Source organism: Drosophila miranda, assembly GCF_003369915.1.
Source record: "Drosophila miranda strain MSH22 chromosome Y unlocalized genomic scaffold, D.miranda_PacBio2.1 Contig_Y1_pilon, whole genome shotgun sequence".
NCBI lineage: Eukaryota > Metazoa > Arthropoda > Insecta > Diptera > Drosophilidae > Drosophila > Drosophila miranda.
In genome coordinates, this window is record NW_022881603.1 from 6,350,123 (window position 1) to 6,372,404 (window position 22,282).

The window sequence follows — 22,282 nt, forward strand, 5'->3', positions numbered from 1 at the left end:
AAATCTCACTTGCAAATGTTGTTGTCTTGGGCTTATTTTCGGACGAGCCCCCAATTTGTAGTAGTTTAAGTTGCTTGATGGCAACGAGTAACATTTATTTGATAAGTATGTTGGACTTAAAATTATAACAGCTCTAAGTTTTACAAGTATGTTTGTGACTAATTATATGCGTGTACGTCTGATGCGTGGCTGAACTGACAACTGACTGATCTCTCTCTCTTGCTTTCGGCTCTCTCAGAGCCGATTACTGGTCTATCCCGACGACACGACGAAAACACGACCGCTTCGTGTCTCTCTCTTTCCTTCGTTTCCTACATGTATTCAAGATCAATAGAGTGGAGACCTAAGAACATTTTCCATGTCTTTCGATGGGTGTTCTGCTCTCTTTTGAAAAATTTTTTTTAAAAGCTAAAAAAGGAAGCAGTAGATTGTTTTATATTTTTTGGCGTGTTAAAAATGAATCATTTGAATCAGAGCACATTATTTAAAAGAGTAGAGTACTCATTTATCGTTGTGTTTGTATCATGGCTCTCACTATCCTCAGCCATTCATGATATTATTCGCTTTTTATACCCGATACTCAAAATGAGTATATTATATTAGATTTGTGGTAAAAGTGGATGTGTGTAACGTCCAGAAGGAATCGTTTCCGACCCCATAAAGTATATATATTCTTGATCAGCATCAATAGCCGAGTCGATTGAGACCTGTCTGTCTGTCCGTCCATCCGTCTGTCCGTCCCCTTCAGCGCCTAGTGCTCAAAGACTATAAGAGCTAAAGCAACGTTGTTTTGGATCCAGACTTCTGTGATATGTCACTGCCACAAAAATATTTCAAAACTTTGCCCCGCCCACTTCCGCCCCCACAAAGAACGAAAATCTGTGGCATCCACATTTTTAAAGATACGATAAAACCAAAACGCAGAATCGTAGACGATGACTATATGTTCTAGAGTGTAAAATCTCAACCAGATCGTATAATTATTATAGCCAGAATTAAGAAAACAATTTCATTCTTTCTCGCTCTGTCTCTCTCTAACACACAGGTTTCATGGTCGGTTTTGCCAATTTCAAAATCACTCCTGTGATATCGGACCTTGACCGTTACGTGTCCAAATTTCGCCCCGCAAAGGACGAAAATCTGGGGCATCCACAAATCTCAGAGACTATTAAGGCTAGAGTAACCAAATTTGGTATCCGCACTTCTGTTAGATCTCACTATAAAACGTATATCTCAGAATTTCGCCCCACCCTTTTCCACCTCCACAAAGGACGAAAATCTGTTGCATCCACAATATTGCACATTCGAGAAAACTAAAAACGCAGAATCATAGATAATGACCATATCTATAAGATTGCTGAATCTGGATCAGATCAGATCGTTTTTATAGCCAAAAGGAACAAATCAATTTGCACTGGCTACGCAGCCCCCGACGTCACGCTCAGACTGATTTTCTGTCTCTCTCGCACGCTCTCCTTGTCGTGTCGTTTAATATTAGCGGCGTCTGCCGGAGGAGAGTCATACTGACTTAGTATCGGGTATAACTGTAGAGTTGCGGTGTCCGCAGCAACTCACAACGTTCCCCCTCGTTATTAATGGAAACGTCTTATCGGACCAATAAACATTGATAATAGCTTATCGTTCAACGTTCTCCGATTGGTAAATAAACAAATAGCATCTGCAGAGCCGATAGGATGGGTGTGCTTTGCTTTTATTGTGTAACTAATTGTATATTACGATTAGCCCCTGAGTTATTAAGTGATCTGTGGTAAGTCTAATTCTAAATCAAAATCCTTGGCCAGATACAGTAGCCGATGAGGAGGATTAGCGTCGCAGCGAGTGTGCTGGTTGTCTGGCTGGCCCCGGCTGTCACCTCGGTTGGCATTGGCTGCTCCGTTGGTTCCATGTCCATTTCGGGGACTTCTCCCCGACTCGACCTTGTTATCTGTTCCACCTGTTGGCGTATGACGCTGCCCGGACGGACCTCCACTTTTGGGCAGAGGAAAGCAGTAGACACGCTCAACCTCCAACACTAGAGGCGTGGCACTGTCCGAAGCCAGAGATGTCTCTGTGACGGTTAGGGGCACGCATATGGTAGGCTCCTCGGCCGCGTTCCGCTCCTCGTAGGGTATCCCAACGCGGGTGATATTGAGCGGCCGTTGCGGCACCAGCGTCTCCGGCACACTCAGCTCGCTGTGCATCTGGGCGGAGTTGAGCGAGTCCTCGTAGTACTTGTAGTCATCCACAGAATCCCCAACGCTATCGTCGCGCCTGTCAATGTTCATGCTGAGATTTCTATCCACGCGTTCGGGTTCGGTGCTCGCGGTGTTGGAGGAGCTGTCGATAAAATCCGTGGGCCAGTTGAGCGAGACCGTTGTTGACCTCGTGGCTTGAGTGGGCGCCGGAGGGTGCACCATGGATGACTGCGGCAGGCTTGAACTCGAGGAGCTAGTTGAAGATGGAGCCGGCACTGTAGTGTCATAGGGATAGGGATACGGCAAAGGCATCCAGCTGTCGTCCGTTGTGGATTGGACAGGTCTACGTGCCGCCGTTGAAGTCTCCACAGATTCATTGATTTGCTTGGCCATGGCCCTAAGTAGAGGCTGCTGGGAGCTTATGCGCCGACGTCCGTGCTTCTCCGGCGATCGCTCAAAGCTGGCGGGACGAGCAAAGCCTGGACTCTGATATCCTCCAGGAGAGATGGGAGCCTGCTTTTCCTCGCTGGATCTGGATGGCTGCGCATCAATGCCTGAAACGGAGGCGTTTAGGGTTTGAACATACCGAAACATGCACTCTTACCTTCGGCTGGCACTCCCATCAGCATGGCCTCCAACCGCCCTCCAACCCGCTCCTTGGGCTGTTGCTCCGTGTCCGCCTCGTAGGGGTTCTCTGGATGCTCCGGCTTCCAGTTGCCAACTTCGTAGAATTGGGTCTGGACCAGGAATCTGTGCTTGCATATCCGAAATGCGTATACGTCCCGGGGGACGGGGCGTCGGCCCTTGCAGCTGCTGGGCGCTGATAAGGTGACATCCACTGAGGGCCACTAGCCACAGCATCCACTCGTGCGGGTGACTAATCATCTTCGGATCTCACTTATCGGATGGGATTTTGTTTTCGATTTCTGTTTATATTATCGCGGCCTCTCGTGTGCCACTTCTGCTGATTGTTGGAGTATACCTTTTCGTATATTTTACAGTTAGTTTTTCAGCGGCTTTATTGTTTCATTCTCGTTTTCAGCGGCGGCCACAATAACAAACCATTGTGCGCGTGCTTTAACGGAGCTTCGATGTCATTTCGATATTCGTTGTTGCTCTCCCCGCCTCCACTTCTCTGCATTTCTTTTCACCCCACTCCACGCCACTACACACACTCCAATCCACTCCACACTTGTAGGGGTACCGCTACCTCTTCTCGGTACCTCTTCGCTCCCGCGAATTCGACCAACCGACGCACACCTGTCCGCCCCTTCTAGATTCTCCAGGTACCTCTGTTCCTCTTTTCCCCAATATCTTCGCGTTTTCCGTAGACGATGAGTTGTGATCTGCACGCGACGGCTTCTAAACGGCAACTGACGTTGGCCAAATGATTCCAAACCCAAGCGCTGGTCAGACAGAAACCGAGAAGAAAGATTCTTTCTAACCACAGGCCATAGAAATTTTTCCTTTGTTAAACTTTTTTTTTTTTCAATTTGTATACCCGATACTCAAAATGAGTATTGGGGTATATTAGATTTGTGGTAAAAGTGGATGTGTGTAACGTCCAGAAGGAATCGTTTCCGACCCCATAAAGTATATATATTCTTGATCAGCATCAATAGCCGAGTCGATTGAGCCCTGTCTGTCTGTCCGTCTGTCCGTCCGTCCGTCCGTCCGTCCGTCCCTCCGTCCGTCCGTCCGTCCGTCCGTCCGTCCGTCCCCTTCAGCGCCTAGTGCTCAAAGACTATAAGATCTAGAGCAACGATGTTTTGGATCCAGACTTCTGTGATATGTCACTGCTACAAAAATATTTCAAAACTTCGCCCCGCCCACTTCCGTCCCCACAAAGGACGAAAATCTGTGGCATCCACATTTTTAAAGATACGATAAAACCAAAAACGCAGAATCGTAGAGGATGATTATATGTTCTAGAGTGTAAAATCTGAACCAGATCGTATAATTATTATAGCCAGAATCAAGAAAACAATTTCATTCTTTCTCGCTCTGTCTCTCTCTAACACACAGGTTTCATGGTCTGTTTTGCCAATTGCAAAATATGAGTTCAAGGATCTCAGAACCTATAAGAGCCAGAGCAATCAAATTTGGTATCCACAATCCTGTGATATCGGACCTTGACCGTTTCGTGTCCAAATTTCGCCACACCCCCTTCCGCCCCCGCAAAGGACGAAAATCTGGGGCATCCACAAATCTCAGAGACTATTAAGGCTAGAGTAAACACATTTTGTATCCGCACTTCTGTTTGATCTCACTATAAAACGTATATCTCAGAATTTCGCCTTACCCTTTTCCGCTCCCACAAAGGACGAAAATCTGTAGCATCCACAATATTGCACATTCGAGAAAACTAAAAACGCAGACTCATAGATAATGACCATGTCTATCAGATTGCTGAATCTGGATCAGATCAGATCATTTTTATAGGCAAAAGGAACAAATCAATTTGCACTGGCTACGCAACCCCCGACGTCACGCTAAGACTGATTTTCTGTCTCTCTCGCACGAACTCCTTGTCGTGTCGTTTAATATTAGCGGCGTCTGCCGGAGGAGAGCCATACTGACTTAGTATCGGGTATAACTGTAGAGTTGCGGTCTCCGCAGCAACTCACAACGGTCCCCCTCGTTTTTTTTCAATTTTTATACCCGATACTCAAAATGAGTATTGGGGTATATTGGATTTTCATTTCATTTTTTCTCGCCCTGTCTCTCTCTAACACACACGTAGCATAGCCGGTTAGATCTCACTATAAAACGTATATCTCAAAATTTCGCCCCACCCCCTTCCGCCCCCACAAAAGACGAAAATCTGCTGCATCCACAATATTGAGGATACGAGAAAACTAAAAACGCAGAATCATAGATAATGATCATATATATCAGATTGCTGAATCTGGATCAGATCAGATCATTTTTATAGCCAAAAGGAACAAATCAATTTGCAAACTGCCGGAGGAGAGCCATACTGACTTAGTATCGGGTATAACTGTAGAGTTGCGGTCTCCGCAGCAACTCACAACGTTCCCCCTCGTTTTCAATTTTAATTATGCGCAAGAGCGTTGAAACTTAATGGCGAATAAACAGTCTTTGGAGTTTTGCTTTTGGGGTCTATGCTTTGCCTGCCATGGCGGTGAAAATGCAGCGGAATTGATTTATTTTTTGGTGGACTCTCCATATTTCTTAACACTTACCATACGACAGTTTGACGACTATAAAAGGTGGTTTGTAGAACTTGTTGAAATTTTGAATAACTCTTAATAGAAAACTCAAAGCATTATAAGTATTGCTTGATCTTATCTGAATAGTTTTATGGTTAAAACTATTGTGATTGACACGTTCTAAAAACGAATATATTTAGTTTGTCTTCTTATGGTAGTAGCACCTTCCAAGGCTCCTAAATAATTGCACCAAATTTAATCCAAGTTAAATTATTAGCCATAGAATACTATATTAAATCATACAAACATTCGATTTTTTATTTTTTTTTTTATTTTTTTATGAAGTGTTGAATCCGTACATTGCATATTACGTATCTTAACATCACTGGTAAATAATATTGGGGTAGCCAAACCTAATGCTAAATGCGAGAGGAATTACAAAAAATATAATATTATAATATTGGGAGGGAAACTTAGAGTTGGCCAATAGTTTTTGCAAAACCCAATCTCTTCAACCGCCTCAAAGGCCTGGCAGGTAGTAATCGTCTGGCGAGCATACTATGGTGTCTAATTAGCCTGTCACTGTATCTGCTGGTGTGCCTTCCAATCTGCCTCTACTGTATGCAGATTCAAATCCCGATGTAGGGTGGATCCGCGCACGTACCAAGGGCAGTTCGTTATTTGCCTCATGGCGCGATTCTGCAAGACCTGTATCCGTTTATAGTTCGATTTGGCAGCTATACCCCAAATCTGCACACCGTAGAGCCAGATCGGGGCTACACAGTGTACATAAACTGCTCTTTTGGCTCTCAGTGACATTGTGCTTCTTCTGTTAATCAGCCACCGCAATTGCTGCATTCTTTGCCCACATTTACGAGCCGTAGCTTTCAAGTGTGGACCAAAAGTAAGACGCTTATCAAGGGTGATACCGAGATACTTTGCTTGCTCTGGTTGGTCCAAAGTTACGCCTTCAAACTTTATGGGTGGTGTGTGGTCTATGAGCGCTTTCAGGGTGAAGCATGGATTGGTGGTCTTCAGTGGGTTGACTTTTAAATTCCATCTTTTGCACCAAGCTGCCAAAGAGTAGAGGTACTCTTGGAGACCATCTGCTGCCTCAAGGCGGCACTTGGAGCTGTAGAACAGTGCTATATCGTCCGCGTAGGTAGCAAGCAGAGCCTTACGGGGGGCCTCCATATGTTGCTCGCTTGGGGAGGGTAGATCTGCAGTATAGATAGAGTAAAGCAGCGGGCCAAGGACGCTGCCCTGTGGAACTCCAGCTCTCATTTGGCAAGGTGTTGAATGTGTGTTCCTGAACCTGACCATAAACTGACGTCCTTCCAAGTATGATCGTAGGACACCGTAGTATGGTGCTGGGAACAGTTTTTTAATTTTGCTCAGTAGGCCGATATGCCAAACTCTATCGAAGGCTTGCTGCATATCAATGAAGACTGCATTGCAGTATTCTAGATCATCATAGGCCTGTAGGATGTGTCCTGCCAATCTGTGGACTTGCTCCACTGTGCCGTGTCCCTCCCGAAAGCCAAACTGGTGATCCGGCAAGATACGGCATTCCTTGATTATACTACCAAGACGATTGGCAAGAAGCCTCTCCCATACCTTAGATAAGGAAGACAAAAGACTTATTGGCCGATACGACTCAGGGTCGTCCTCCGGTTTTCCAGGCTTATGGATCATCAGGATTGTTGCTATCTTCCACTGCTTAGGGAAAAACTGCATCCTTAACATGGCGTTAAAAATGAGCACTATGTAAGTATCGCCCGAGTAGGTAATGCTTTCAGTGTGGAATTGCACACTCTGTCAATGCCAGGAGCCTTCTTCCTCGGTAGGGACTTGATGACTTCAACAATCTCCTCAGCCCTGGCTGGTTTAATGGGTAAGGCCATTTGTAGAGGTGTTTGCAGACTATCTTTTGTCTCTTTGTACTGCGCCTCCGTGGCGAATTGGTAATGGGTGAACCTGTCCCCTAAATGATGTGCAAACGAATTGGCCTGCTCTTCTTCGTTTCTAGCAAGTTCACCGTTGGGACACCGGATGGAAATCTGTCTGAACGGTTGTCTCTTAAGAGACTTAGTGGTCTTCCAAAGCGAATATCCAGCATCCACGGTGTAATCCATGGAAGCAAGCTTTTGTTCAAAGAAGTTGCTTCGAAGTTCTCTCAGGGTGTTTCGAAGTTGCTTGGCAGCCCGGTTCCATAGAATTCGGTCCCATGGGTCTTGAGATCGGATTGCGCGTCTGCGAAGTCTCCTTTTTTGTGACCAAAGCTCTCTGGCCTCTCTTGTAAGAACTATTCCATAGGCGGCGCTTGTCGGAGGATGCGAGGGCGTTGAGGCAGCAGCAGCCATGTGTATACTCTCTGTGATGTTATCTACAGCCATCTCGATATCTTCCTCAGAGTTTAGCGTGACGTTCAGTTGAATCGACCTCTCCAAATGTTGCCTAAATGCGAGCAGATCAGTGTGCTTGGTGACTAGATGAGGGCTTGGATTTTCTATAATGCCATCTGTTTTAATGCTGATGACTAAGGCTTGATGGTCGGAGTCCAGATCCCAGCTCTGACTTATTGTTGCTCGAGAATCCGGAATACCATGATGTACTGCGAAGTCTATGCAGGACTGCGTGTGATTGAGTACATATGGGTACCTGGTTGGTGATCCAGTTGCAAGGATCTTAGCGCCAGTAGCAGAGATGGCTTCCGCTAGCTCTCGCCCCCTAGGTGAATTGTAAGTGTCTCCCCACAGCCAGTGTCGGGCATTCCAGTCACCACCAACCAAATACCTTTGCCCGCAAGCACGGAGTGCATCGATGTAATGTCTTTCCTCAATCCTGACTCTGGGAGGGCAGTAAATGGCGCTGAACTCCACATCGCCCAGTCCTGTGGCTACTTTTACTGCTGACATTTGCATGCTGCGTGTCTCAATGACCCTTTGTGGAAAATGACGAAGCGAAGTCTTAACTAAAACCGCAACTCCACCAACGCTATTATTATCCCGCGATGGCTTGAAGGCTGGATAGAAGGCATATCCATGTATTTTTACAGCTGCCCCTCTTTTAATTCTGATCTCCGTCAAAAGAAGAATGTCAACGCTATTCTTGTGCGCGAAGAGCTCAACTTCTTTTGCTTTCCCTGAAATGCCGTTAGCATTCCAGATGAGAACCTTTAGTGGGTTCATTGAGATGCTGAAACGTTGTTCTGGAGCTGAAGATTAGATCCAGCCCATTGCTTAATCGTGTTGGCCAATTCAAAAACCATTTTTTCAAGTTTTTCAAGGCGTTGATTGGCTTGACTATTATGCTGCTGCTGTTCTTGCTGCTGTTGCTGTAGCCACATAAGAAACTGCTGCTGCTGCTGTTGGAGCTGTTGTTGCCATTGTTGAAATTTTGTCTGCTGTTGTTGTAGCAGTGCATGAACTTCATATGAATTCTGTTGCTGGTTATTCAATCCTTGTGGCTGATGCGCTTGTAGACTATGAAAACGACGCTGAGCAGGTGTAGCAGGTATTGCATTTGAATTACCATTTGCTACGGCAGCATAGGAGGCTCCTGTATTACTTCTAGTGCCTACCAAAGGTTGCTGCTGAACAATATTTCGCTGGTGCTGCTGTATTGTTGGTCTATTAGCCCCCTTTTTGTGACTAGACTGCAAGGTAGGAAACTGTTGCTGGTCTCCAGGAAGTGTGGTAGAGTAAGCATATGCCACTTGATTATTTAAGGGGACATGACCCGTCCTGTTCGTATTAATTGCCTTCTTTGCGGAGCCCATTGATAGGCGTAGAAACTCCTGATACCATTGGCATCCCTTGTAACTGGCCATATGGCTTCCAGAGCAGTGAATGCAGGTTGGCTGTGCATCTAGGGGGCGTGTGCCTTGTGAGGTTTGGTGATTTTCACCGCATCTGGCACAGTTGTGATGTCGGCGGCAGTATTTGTCTGTGTGGCCGAAATCCTGGCATCGACGACATTGAGCAATCTCTGTGGATTTTCGCATCCTTTCAATCCTTATTTTTTGGCGGCAAAGGGTCTTGACTTGGTAAATTTCGTTAATTTTTGCACAAGGCTTAATATTAATGAAAAAAATATTAAGTTTTTCGTCCTTGTTAGTCCTTGAGCTTGGATTATGGATGTGAAGGACCTCGAAGCCCAACATTTTAAAATCGGCGGTAATATCATTGTTTAGGGTGCTATGATGTAGGTCTCTTACAACAATTCTATGAGGCTTTTCAGTCTGCAATTGGTATGTGTGGAATTCTATTCCAATGGCATCGAAACAATCCACAATTGCTCTATAGGTATCCCTGTCTTTGGGGAGGACTCTGACCGTTTCCCCCTGGTTAGCTTTGACGACAACGTTATTCAAATTTGCAACGTCCTTTATGACATCAAATAAGTCATTTAAGTTGCTAATATTGACAACTATTTGCGGTGGTTTTGGAGGGCCTTTTGGCTGATTACCAGAGCTCGTTGATTCTCCTTGAAGACACTGGTCTGTATTAACTGCTTCATAAAGGTGTTCATCCAGTTGGTCATTTCCAGCGTCTGCATCTACATTCATCCGAACTTCCTCATTATTACTATCACTTGGGATGTTCGTGTCAAGAATGGAAAATCTGTTGTTGGTGTTTGCCTGTTGGCTTGTAGTGGGGGGCAAGCCCAGGTCCCGGCCGCCGCTCCCTCGTTTAGATTTAGATGACAAAGTCTGATCGTTTTTTCTTTTGCCCGTTCTCCGTTTTTGAGCATCCAGAAGTCGTTCGGCAGCAGTGCGAAGTGTTTTTGCCTCAGTGTCGTCGGGGCATGTGAATATGGAGTTTTCTTGGCTATCAAAGCTTAGTGCAGGGCAGATACTGCTTATTGTAGCAGTTGCCATGGTGTAGGTGGTGTTGTTGGTGGCACTAGTGAATATTACTGTTGTTGTGGTTTCTGTGCATGTAGAGCGTTCAGCCTCTGAACGGTACTCAGAACGAATCTCAGAAGGTAATTTGCCTGATATTAGAAGCATTATCTCATGATCAGTCCGCTTATTTCTAAGCCGAGAGTCAGATGAACTATTCGCATTCATTATACCGTAGCTGATAAGCGAAGTTTTTATTGCCCCTCTTGTGCGGCTGTGCGCAGACTGAGGGGAATGTCTTGCCCGAAGGGCAGTGAATACAGTTGTAAAAACGTTCACAAATGTGTTTTTTGTTTTTGTCCAATTGCCGACACCGCACAAAGCAGCACCCGAATTTACGATGTATGCTATTTTTAGCACACAAGAGAATGCTCCGCTAAAGCAGAATAAAGAAAACAACTATGCACAAGCGCGACACAACCGATCTCTATGAAAGTTCATTCGAGACTCATACAAACATTAGATGATAATAAAATGGAGCTCTTCAAACCCATCCTTATACTTGTTGTAGAACTAAACGGCTTTTTGGTTTTATTTTATTTTACTGATGAGCTTTTTGGCCATACCAATATTTTGACCGCAGGTGTATGCTTACACTTATGCAAATATGTGGCCAAATCGCTTGCCGTTTCGTGGCACAAAAGATTTAGCTGGTTTTAGCCCGTTTGCTGTTTGTTCTTGTAGCCTGTTGATGACAGCTATTTTTGTTTCTTCTTGTTGCTTGTTTGGCTAAGGGCTACTTTTCACCGAAGGCCAACGGTTAAATAGTTTTGGGCCATGAGTTTATGAAATAATTCGCCGATTGAGTGGAGAGACCGGCTGGAGTACGGCTCGATTCTCCCCGTTCCCATTCCCGTTCCCAATCCCAATCTCGCAAACTGTCATAATAATGCAACCAGCAACCAGTCGGAGGCGCTCTACAGACAATTTCCATGCATACATCAAGCAGCAGTAAGTGCAACAGCAAGCAGCACTAGAAGAAGATGAAGAGTCGACGGCAGTCGATGTAGAAATATGGAAAATTGGAAAAGCTCAACCTGCGCTGCATGGAATGGGATCAATAAACTGACAGAGGAAACTCGATCTGCGAAAAAGACAGTAAACCAGCAACGAAAAAGATAACAATAAATAAGAAAAAAAAAAAAATAATAATAATAAGACCCATAAACGCGGTTGGGGCGCCGGTGCTGGTCTTCTAACGAGCGGTTGGGGCGCAGTTGCTGGTCTTCTTGCAGCATGTGTATTTACAGTGCGTCGACTCCAGTGGTCCAGGTCAGTCCGCTGGGCATCTTGGTTCCGGTTTAGTTACTATTTGTTTCCAACTTTCGGCTTCGTTGCTGCCTATATTGTCGCTTTGCTGCTGCTGCTGCTATCGTTGTCGTTATTGTTGCTGCTGTTGTCTTTGAATCTTTTTATTTTCACTCCAAACTGTATTTATTTACATGTTCTATTTATATTTAACATGTTCGTGACACTTGTCACGGTCGCCATGTTATATTATGTTTTAAAAAGAAGACGTCTCCTTTTTTCAGTTTTACTCTGAGACTTACATAGAATATCCTAAGGAAGTTCCCTGCCGTACAGGAGACAAAAAATATCCTCAACATCGTCGATAATATCAGCTCGTACACTCTAAGTCTTCGTCTCATTGCTTGGATGGTTAGGTTCATAGGGAGATGTCGGAAGCAATCGACGTTTACCACAACATCACCGACGCCAGATGAACTTTGTTTTGCTTCACATTGTCTTATTTGGAACATTCAACAAACTCATTTTGCAGAGGACATCCGTAACAACGAAGGTTTTGATTCTTGCTGTGTTTGCTGCCGTCTGCCGTCGTTTTGTCGCTTCTGCTCTCTTTGGAACGAACGCGCTCAGATTGTCGTCTCTGTGCCGCTTGTCTCCTTGTAGCTCTAGCCTCTCAGACGCAATGCACAACAACAACAACGAAGGTTTTGATTCTTGCTGTGTTTGCTGCCGTCTGCCGTCGTTTTGTCGCTTCAGCTCTCTTGAATGTCTGCTCACACTAATGCGCCTTTTTCGACAAGTGTCTCTCTCGCACTTCTAGGCCAGACTGCCATTCAATTTCGCACCGCGACCGATCTCTTGTGTCACCAGTCTCGTGTTCGCCAAAATTTCCAAATACACGCACAAATCTCACTTGCAAATGTTGTTGTCTTGGGCTTATTTTCGGACGAGCCCCCAATTTGTAGTAGTTTAAGTTGCTTGATGGCAACGAGTAACATTTATTTGATAAGTATGTTGGACTTAAAATTATAACAGCTCCAAGTTTTACAAGTATGTTTGTGACTAATTATATGCGTGTACGTCTGATGCGTGGCTGAACTGACAACTGACTGATCTCTCTCTCTTGCTATCGGCTCTCTCAGAGCCGATTACTGGTCTATCCCGACGACACGACGAAAACACGACCGCTTCGTGTCTCTCTCTTTCCTTCGTTTCCTACATGTATTCAAGATCAATAGAGTGGAGACCTAAGAACATTTTCCATGTCTTTCGATGGGTGTTCTGCTCTCTTTTGAAAAATTTTTTTGAAAAGCTAAAAAAGGAAGCAGTAGATTGTTTTATATTTTTTGGCGTGTTAAAAATGAATCATTTGAATCAGAGCACATTATTTAAAAGAGTAGAGTACTCATTTATCGTTGTGTTTGTATCATGGCTCTCACTATCCTCAGCCATTCATGATAATATTCGCTTTTTATACCCGATACTCAAAATGAGTATTGGGGTATATTAGATTTGTGGTAAAAGTGGATGTGTGTAACGTCCAGAAGGAATCGTTTCCGACCCCATAAAGTATATATATTCTTGATCAGCATCAATAGCCGAGTCGATTGAGACCTGTCTGTCTGTCCGTCCATCCGTCTGTCCGTCTGTCCGTCCCTTCAGCGCCTAGTGCTCAAAGACTATAAGAGCTAGAGCAACGATGTTTTGGATCCAGACTTCTGTGATATGTCACTGCCACAAAAATATTTCAAAACTTCGCCCCGCCCACTTCCGCCCCCACAAAGAACGAAAATCTGTGGCATCCACATTTTTGAAGATACGATAAAACCAAAACGCAGAATCGTAGACGATGACTATATGTTCTAGAGTGTAAAATCTCAACCAGATCGTATAATTATTATAGCCAGAATTAAGAAAACAATTTCATTCTTTCTCTCTCTGTCTCTCTCTAACACACAGGTTTCATGGTCGGTTTTGCCAATTGCAAAATCACTCCTGTGATATCGGACCTTGACCGTTACGTGTCCAAATTTCGCCACACCCCCTTCCGCCCCCGCAAAGGACGAAAATCTGGGGCATCCACAAATCTCAGAGACTATTAAGGCTAGAGTAACCAAATTTGGTATCCGCACTTCTGTTAGATCTCACTATAAAACGTATATCTCAGAATTTCGCCCCACCCCCTTCCGCCCCCACAAAGGACGAAAATCTGTTGCATCCACAATATTGCAGATTCGAGAAAAATAAAAACGCAGAATCATAGATAATGACCATATCTATCAGATTGCTGAATCTGGATCAGATCAGATCATTTTTATAGCCAAAAGGAACAAATCAATTTGCACTGGCTACGCAGCGCCCGACGTCACGCTCAGACTGATCTTCTGTCTCTCTCGCACGCACTCTTTGTCGTGTCGTTTAGTATGGGGTATAACTGTAGAGTTGCGGTGTCCGCAGCAACTCACAACGTTCCCCCTCGTTATTAATGGAAACGTCTTATCGGACCAATAAACATTGATAATAGCTTATCGTTCAACGTTCTCCGATTGGTAAATAAACAAATAGCATCTGCAGAGCCGATAGGATGGGTGTGCTTTGCTTTTATTGTGTAACTAATTGTATATTACGATTAGCCCCTGAGTTATTAAGTGATCTGTGGTAAGTCTAATTCTAAATCAAAATCCTTGGCCAGATACAGTAGCCGATGAGGAGGAATAGCGTCGCAGCGAGTGTGCTGGTTGTCTGGCTGGACCCGGCTGTCACCTCGGTTGGCATTGGCTGCTCCGAAGTGCTCCGTGGCACTGTCCGAAGCCAGAGATGTCTCTGTGACGGTTAGGGGCACGCATATGGTAGGCTCCTCGGCCGCGTTCCGCTCCTCGTAGGGTATCCCAACGCGGGTGATATTGAGCGGCCGTTGCGGCACCAGCGTCTCCGGCACACTCAGCTCGCTGTGCATCTGGGCGGAGTTGAGCGAGTCCTCGTAGTACTTGTAGTCATCCACAGAATCCCCAACGCTATCGTCGCGCCTGTCAATGTTCATGCTGAGATTCCTATCCACGCGTTCGGGTTCGGTGCTCGCGGTGTTGGAGGAGCTGTCGATAAAATCCGTGGGCCAGTTGAGCGAGACCGTTGTTGACCTCGTGGCTTGAGTGGGCGCCGGAGGGTGCACCATGGATGACTGCGGCAGGCTTGAACTCGAGGAGCTAGTTGAAGATGGAGCCAGCACTGTAGTGTCATAGGGATAGGGATACGGCAAAGGCATCCAGCTGTCGTCCGTTGTGGATTGGGCAGGTCTACGTGCCGCCGTTGTCGTCTCCACAGATTCATTGATTTGCTTGGCCATGGCCTTAAGTAGAGGCTGCTGGGAGCTTATGCGCCGACGTCCGTGCTTCTCCGGCGATCGCTCAAAGCTGGCGGGACGAGCAAAGCCTGGACTCTGATATCCTCCAGGAGCGATGGGAGCCTGCTGTTCCTCGCTGGATCTGGATGGCTGCGCATCAATGCCTGAAACGGAGGCGTTTAGGGTTTGAACACACCGAAACATGCACTCTTACCTTCGGCTGGCACTCCCATCAGCATGGCCTCCAACCGCCCTCCAACCCGCTCCTTGGGCTGTTGCTCCGTGTCCGCCTCGTAGGGGTTCTCTGGATGCTCCGGCTTCCAGTTGCCAACTTCGTAGAATTGGGTCTGGACCAGGAATCTGTGCTTGCATATCCGAAATGCGTATACGTCCCCGGGGACGGGGCGGCGGCCCCTGCAGCTGCTGGGTGCTGATCAGGTGACATCCACTGAGGGCCACTAGCCACAGCATCCACTCGTGCGGGTGAATAATCATCTTCGGATCTCACTTATCGGATGGGATTTTGTTTTCGATTTCTGTTTATATTATCGCGGCCTCTCGTGTGCCACTTCTGCTGATTGCTGGAGTATACCTATTCGTATATTTTACAGTTAGTTTTTCAGCGGCTTTATTGTTTCATTCTCGTTTTCAGCGGCGGCCACAATAACAAACCATTGTGCGCGTGCTTTAACGGAGCTTCGATGTCAATTCAATATTCGTTGTTGCTCTCCCCGCCTCCACTTCTCTGCATTTCTTTTCACCCCACTCCACGCCACTACACACACTCCACTCCACTCCACACTTGTAGGGGTACCGCTACCTCTTCTCGGTACCTCTTCGCTCCCGCGAATTCGACCAACCGACGCACACCTGTCCGCCCCTTCTAGATTCTCCAGGTACCTCTGTTCCTCTTTTCCCCAATATCTTCGGGTTTCCCGTAGACGATGAGTTGTGATCTGCACGCGACGGCTTCTAAACGGCAACTGACGTTGGCCAAATCAATTCAAAGCCCAAGCGCTGGTCAGACAGAAACCGAGAAGAAAGATTCTTTCTAACCACAGGCCATAGAAATTTTTCCATTGTTAAACTTATTTTTTTTTCAATTTTTATACCCGATACTCAAAATGAGTATTGGGGTATATTAATTAGATTTGTGGTAAAAGTGGATGTGTGTAACGTCGAAAAGGAATCGTTTCCGACCCCATAAAGTATATATATTCTTGATCAGCATCAATAGCCGAGTCGATTGAGCCATGTCTGTCTGTCCGTCTGTCCGTCCGTCCGTCTGTCCGTCTGTCCGTCCCCTTCAGCGCCTAGTGCTCAAAGACTATAAGAGCGAGAGCAACGATGTTTTGTATCCAGACTTCTGTGATATAAAAGCTAGAGCACCCAATTTTGGGTCCACACTCCTAATATATCGGACCGAGACGAGTTTGTTTCAAAATTTCGCCACACCCCTTCCGCCCCCACAAAGGATGAAAATCTGGGGATATTCACAAATCTCAGAGACTATTAAGGCAAGAGTAACCAAATTTGGTATCCGCACTCCTGTTAGATCTCACTATAAAACGTATATCTCAAAATTTCGCCCCACCCCCTTCCGCCCCACAAAGGACGAAAATCTGTTGCATCCACAATATTGAGGATACGAGAAAACTAAAAACGCAGAATCATAGATAATGATCATATATATCAGATTGCTGAATCTGGATCAGATCAGATCATTTTTATAGCCAAAAGGAACAAATCAATTTGCAAACTGCCGGAGGAGAGCCATACTGACTTAGTATCGGGTATAACTGTAGAGTTGCGGTCTCCGCAGCAACTCACAACGTTCCCCCTCGTTTTCAATTTTAATTATGCGCAAGAGCGTTGAAACTTAATGGCGAATAAACAGTCTTTGGAGTTTTGCTTTTGGGGTCTATGCTTTGCCTGCCATGGCGGTGAAAATGCAGCGGAATTGATTTATTTTTTGGTGGACTCTCCATATTTCTTAACACTTACCATACGACAGTTTGACGACTATAAAAGGTGGTTTGTAGAACTTGTTGAAATTTTGAATAACTCTTAATAGAAAACTCAAAGCATTATAAGTATTGCTTGATCTTATCTGAATAGTTTTATGGTTAAAACTATTGTGATTGACACGTTCTAAACACGAATATATTTAGTTTGTCTTCTTATAGTAGTAGCACCTTCCAAGGCTTCTAAATAATGGCACCAAATTTAATCAAAGTTAAATTATTAGCCATAGAATACTATATTAAATCATACAAACATTCGATTTTTTATTTTTTTTTTTATTTTTTTATGAAGTGTTGAATCCGTACATTGCATATTACGTATCTTAACATCACTGGTAAATAATATTGGGGTAGCCAAACCTAATGCTAAATGCGAGAGGACTTACAAAAAATATAATATTATAATATTGGGAGGGAAACTTAGAGTTGGCCAATAGTTTTTGCAAAACCCAATCTCTTCAACCGCCTCAAAGGCCTGGCAGGTAGTAATCGTCTGGCGAGCATACTATGGTGTCTAATTAGCCTGTCACTGTATCTGCTGGTGTGCCTTCCAATCTGCCTCTACTGTATGCAGATTCAAATCCCGATGTAGGGTGGATCCGCGCACGTACCAAGGGCAGTTCGTTATTTGCCTCATGGCGCGATTCTGCAAGACCTGTATCCGTTTATAGTTCGATTTGGCAGCTATACCCCAAATCTGCACACCGTAGAGCCAGATCGGGGCTACACAGTGTACATAAACTGCTCTTTTGGCTCTCAGTGACATTGTGCTTCTTCTGTTAATCAGCCACCGCAATTGCTGCATTCTTTGCCCCCATTTACGAGCCGTAGCTTTCAAGTGTGGACCAAAAGTAAGACGCTTATCAAGGGTGATACCGAGATACTTTGCTTGCTCTGGTTGGTCCAAAGTTACGCCTTCAAACTTTATGGGTGGGGTGTGGTCTATGAGCGCTTTCAGGGTGAAGCATGGATTGGTGGTCTTCAGTGGGTTGACTTTTAAATTCCATCTTTTGCACCAAGCTGCCAAAGAGTAGAGGTACTCTTGGAGACCATCTGCTGCCTCAAGGCGGCACTTGGAGCTGTAGAACAGTGCTATATCGTCCGCGTAGGTAGCAAGCAGAGCCTTACGGGGGGCCTCCATATGTTGCTCGCTTGGGGAGGGTAGATCTGCAGTATAGATAGAGTAAAGCAGCGGGCCAAGGACGCTGCCCTGTGGAACTCCAGCTCTCATTTGGCAAGGTGTTGAATGTGTGTTCCTGAACCTGACCATAAACTGACGTCCTTCCAAGTATGATCGTAGGACACCGTAGTATGGTGCTGGGAACAGTTTTTTAATTTTGCTCAGTAGGCCGATATGCCAAACTCTATCGAAGGCTTGCTGCATATCAATGAAGACTGCATTGCAGTATTCTAGATCATCATAGGCCTGTAGGATGTGTCCTGCCAATCTGTGGACTTGCTCCACTGTGCCGTGTCCCTCCCGAAAGCCAAACTGGTGATCCGGCAAGATACGGCATTCCTTGATTATACTACCAAGACGATTGGCAAGAAGCCTCTCCCATACCTTAGATAAGGAAGACAAAAGACTTATTGGCCGATACGACTCAGGGTCGTCCTCCGGTTTTCCAGGCTTATGGATCATCAGGATTGTTGCTATCTTCCACTGCTTAGGGAAAAACTGCATCCTTAACATGGCGTTAAAAATGAGCACTATGTAAGTATCGCCCGAGTAGGCAATGCTTTCAGTGTGGAATTGCACACTCTGTCAATGCCAGGAGCCTTCTTCCTCGGTAGGGTCTTGATGACTTCAACAATCTCCTCAGCCCTGGCTGGTTTAATGGGTAAGGCCATTTGTAGAGGTGTTTGCAGACTATCTTTTGTCTCTTTGTACTGCGCCTCCGTGGCGAATTGGTAATGGGTGAACCTGTCCCCTAAATGATGTGCAAACGAATTGGCCTGCTCTTCTTCGTTTCTAGCAAGTTCACCGTTGGGACACCGGATGGAAATCTGTCTGAACGGTTGTCTCTTAAGAGACTTAGTGGTCTTCCAAAGCGAATATCCAGCATCCACGGTGTAATCCATGGAAGCAAGCTTTTGTTCAAAGAAGTTGCTTCGAAGTTCTCTCAGGGTGTTTCGAAGTTGCTTGGCAGCCCGGTTCCATAGAATTCGGTCCCATGGGTCTTGAGATCGGATTGCGCGTCTGCGAAGTCTCCTTTTTTGTGACCAAAGCTCTCTGGCCTCTTTTGTAAGAACTATTCCATAGGCGGCGCTTGTCGGAGGATGCGAGGGCGTTGAGGCAGCAGCAGCCATGTGTATACTCTCTGTGATGTTATCTACAGCCATCTCGATATCTTCCTCAGAGTTTAGCGTGACGTTCAGTTGAATCGACCTCTCCAAATGTTGCCTAAATGCGAGCAGATCAGTGTGCTTGGTGACTAGATGAGGGCTTGGATTTTCTATAATGCCATCTGTTTTAATGCTGATGACTAAGGCCAGATGGTCGGAGTCCAGATCCCAGCTCTGACTTATTGTTGCTCGAGAATCCGGAATACCATGATGTACTGCGAAGTCTATGCAGGACGGCGTGTGATTGAGTACATATGGGTACCTGGTTGGTGATCCAGTTGCAAGGATCTTAGCGCCAGTAGCAGAGATGGCTTCCGCTAGCTCTCGCCCCCTAGGGGAATTGTAGGTGTCTCCCCACAGCCAGTGTCGGGCATTCCAGTCACCACCAACCAAATACCTTTGCCCGCAAGCACGGAGTGCATCGATGTAATGTCTTTCCTCAATCCTGACTCTGGGAGGGCAGTAAATGGCGCAGAACTCCACATCGCCCAGTCCTGTGGCTACTTTTACTGCTGACATTTGCATGCTGCGTGTCTCAATGACCCTTTGTGGAAAATGACGAAGCGAAGTCTTAACTAAAACCGCAACTCCACCAACGCTATTATTATTCCGCGATGGCTTGAAGGCTGGATAGAAGGCATATCCATGTATTTTTACAGCTGCCCCTCTTTTAATTCTGATCTCCGTCAAAAGAAGAATGTCAACGCTATTCTTGTGCGCGAAGAGCTCAACTTCTTTTGCTTTCCCTGAAATGCCGTTAGCATTCCAGATGAGAACCTTTAGTGGGTTCATTGAGATGCTGAAACGTTGTTCTGGAGCTGAAGATTAGATCCAGCCCATTGCTTAATCGTGTTGGCCAATTCAAAAACCATTTTTTCAAGTTTTTCAAGGCGTTGATTGGCTTGACTATTATGCTGCTGCTGTTCTTGCTGCTGTTGCTGTAGCCACATAAGAAACTGCTGCTGCTGCTGCTGTTGGAGCTGTTGTTGCCATTGTTGAAATTTTGTCTGCTGTTGTTGTAGCAGTGCATGAACTTCATATGAATTCTGTTGCTGGTTATTCAATCCTTGTGGCTGATGCGCTTGTAGACTATGAAAACGACGCTGAGCAGGTGTAGCAGGTATTGCATTTGAATTACCATTTGCTACGGCAGCATAGGAGGCTCCTGTATTACTTCTAGTGCCTACCAAAGGTTGCTGCTGAACAATATTTCGCTGGTGCTGCTGTATTGTTGGTCTATTAGCCCCCTTTTTGTGACTAGACTGCAAGGTAGGAAACTGTTGCTGGTCTCCAGGAAGTGTGGTAGAGTAAGCATATGCCACTTGATTATTTAAGGGGACATGACCCGTCCTGTTCGTATTAATTGCCTTCTTTGCGGAGCCCATTGATCGGCGTAGAAACTCCTGATACCATTGGCATCCTTTGTAACTGGCCATATGGCTTCCAGAGCAGTGAATGCGGGTTGGCTGTGCATCTAGGGGGCGTGTGCATTGTGAGGTTTGGTGATTTTCACCGCATCTGGCACAGTTGTGATGTCGGCGGCAGTATTTGTCTGTGTGGCCGAAATCCTGGCATCGACGACATTGAGCAATCTCTGTGGATTTTCGCATCCTTTCAATCCTTATTTTTTGGCGGCAAAGGGTCTTGACTTGGTAAATTTCGTTAATTTTTGCACAAGGCTTAATATTAATGAAAAAAATATTAAGTTTTTCGTCCTTGTTAGTCCTTGAGCTTGGATTATGGATGTGAAGGACCTCGAAGCCCAACATTTTAAAATCGGCGGTAATATCATTGTTTAGGGTGCTATGATGTAGGTCTCTTACAACAGTTCTATGAGGCTTTTCAGTCTGCAATTGGTATGTGTGGAATTCTATTCCAATGGCATCGAAACAATCCACAATTGCTCTATAGGTATCACTGTCTTTGGGGAGGATTCTGACCGTTTCCCCCTGGTTAGCTTTGACGACAACGTTATTCAAATTTGCAACGTCCTTTATGACATCAAATAAGTCATTTAAGTTGCTAATATTGACAACTATTTGCGGTGGTTTTGGAGGGCCTTTAAGCTGAATACCAGAGCTCGTTGATTCTCCTTGAAGACACTGGTCTGACACTGGTTCATCCGAACTTCCTCATTATTACTATCACTTGGGATGTTCGTGTCAAGAATGGAAAATCTGTTGTTGGTGTTTGCCTGTTGGCTTGTAGTGGGGGGCAAGCCCAGGTCCCGGCCGCCGCTCCCTCGTTTAGATTTAGATGACAAAGTCTGATCGTTTTTTCTTTTGCCCGTTCTCCGTTTTTGAGCATCCAGAAGTCGTTCGGCAGCAGTGCGAAGTGTTTTTGCCTCAGTGTCGTCGGGGCATGTGAATATGGAGTTTTCTTGGCTATCAAAGCTTAGTGCAGGGCAGATACTGCTTATTGTAGCAGTTGCCATGGTGTAGGTGGTGTTGTTGGTGGCACTAGTGAATGTTACTGTTGTTGTGGTTTCTGTGCATGTAGAGCGTTCAGCCTCTGAACGGTACTCAGAACGAATCTCAGAAGGTAATTTGCCTGATATTAGAAGCATTATCTCATGATCAGTCCGCTTATTTCTAAGCCGAGAGTCAGATGAACTATTCGCATTCATTATACCGTAGCTGATAAGCCCCTCTTGTGCGGTTGTGCGCAGACTGAGGGGAATGTCTTGCCCGAAGGGCAGTGAATACAGTTGTAAAAACGTTCACAAATGTGTTTTTTGTTTTTGTCCAATTGCCGACACCGCACAAAGCAGCACCCGAATTTACGATGTATGCTATTTTTAGCACACAAGAGAATGCTCCGCTAAAGCAGAATAAAGAAAACAACTATGCACAAGCGCGACACAACCGATCTCTATGAAAGTTCATTCGAGACTCATACAAACATTAGATGATAATAAAATGGAGCTCTTCAAACCCATCCTTATACTTGTTGTAGAACTAAACGGCTTTTTGGTTTTATTTTATTTTACTGATGAGCTTTTTGGCCATACCAATATTTTGACCGCAGGAGTATGCTTACACTTATGCAAA

General features: G+C 45.3%; 2 pseudogenes; both read right to left on the minus strand.

Annotated features, from left to right (window-relative positions):
* Positions 1 to 1,704: 1,704 nt before the first annotated feature.
* Positions 1,705 to 3,083, minus strand: LOC117191398 (annotated as a pseudogene).
* An 11,033-nt stretch (positions 3,084 to 14,116) lies between these two features.
* LOC117191389 lies at positions 14,117 to 15,580 on the minus strand (annotated as a pseudogene).
* Between the last annotated feature and the right edge of the window lie 6,702 nt (positions 15,581 to 22,282).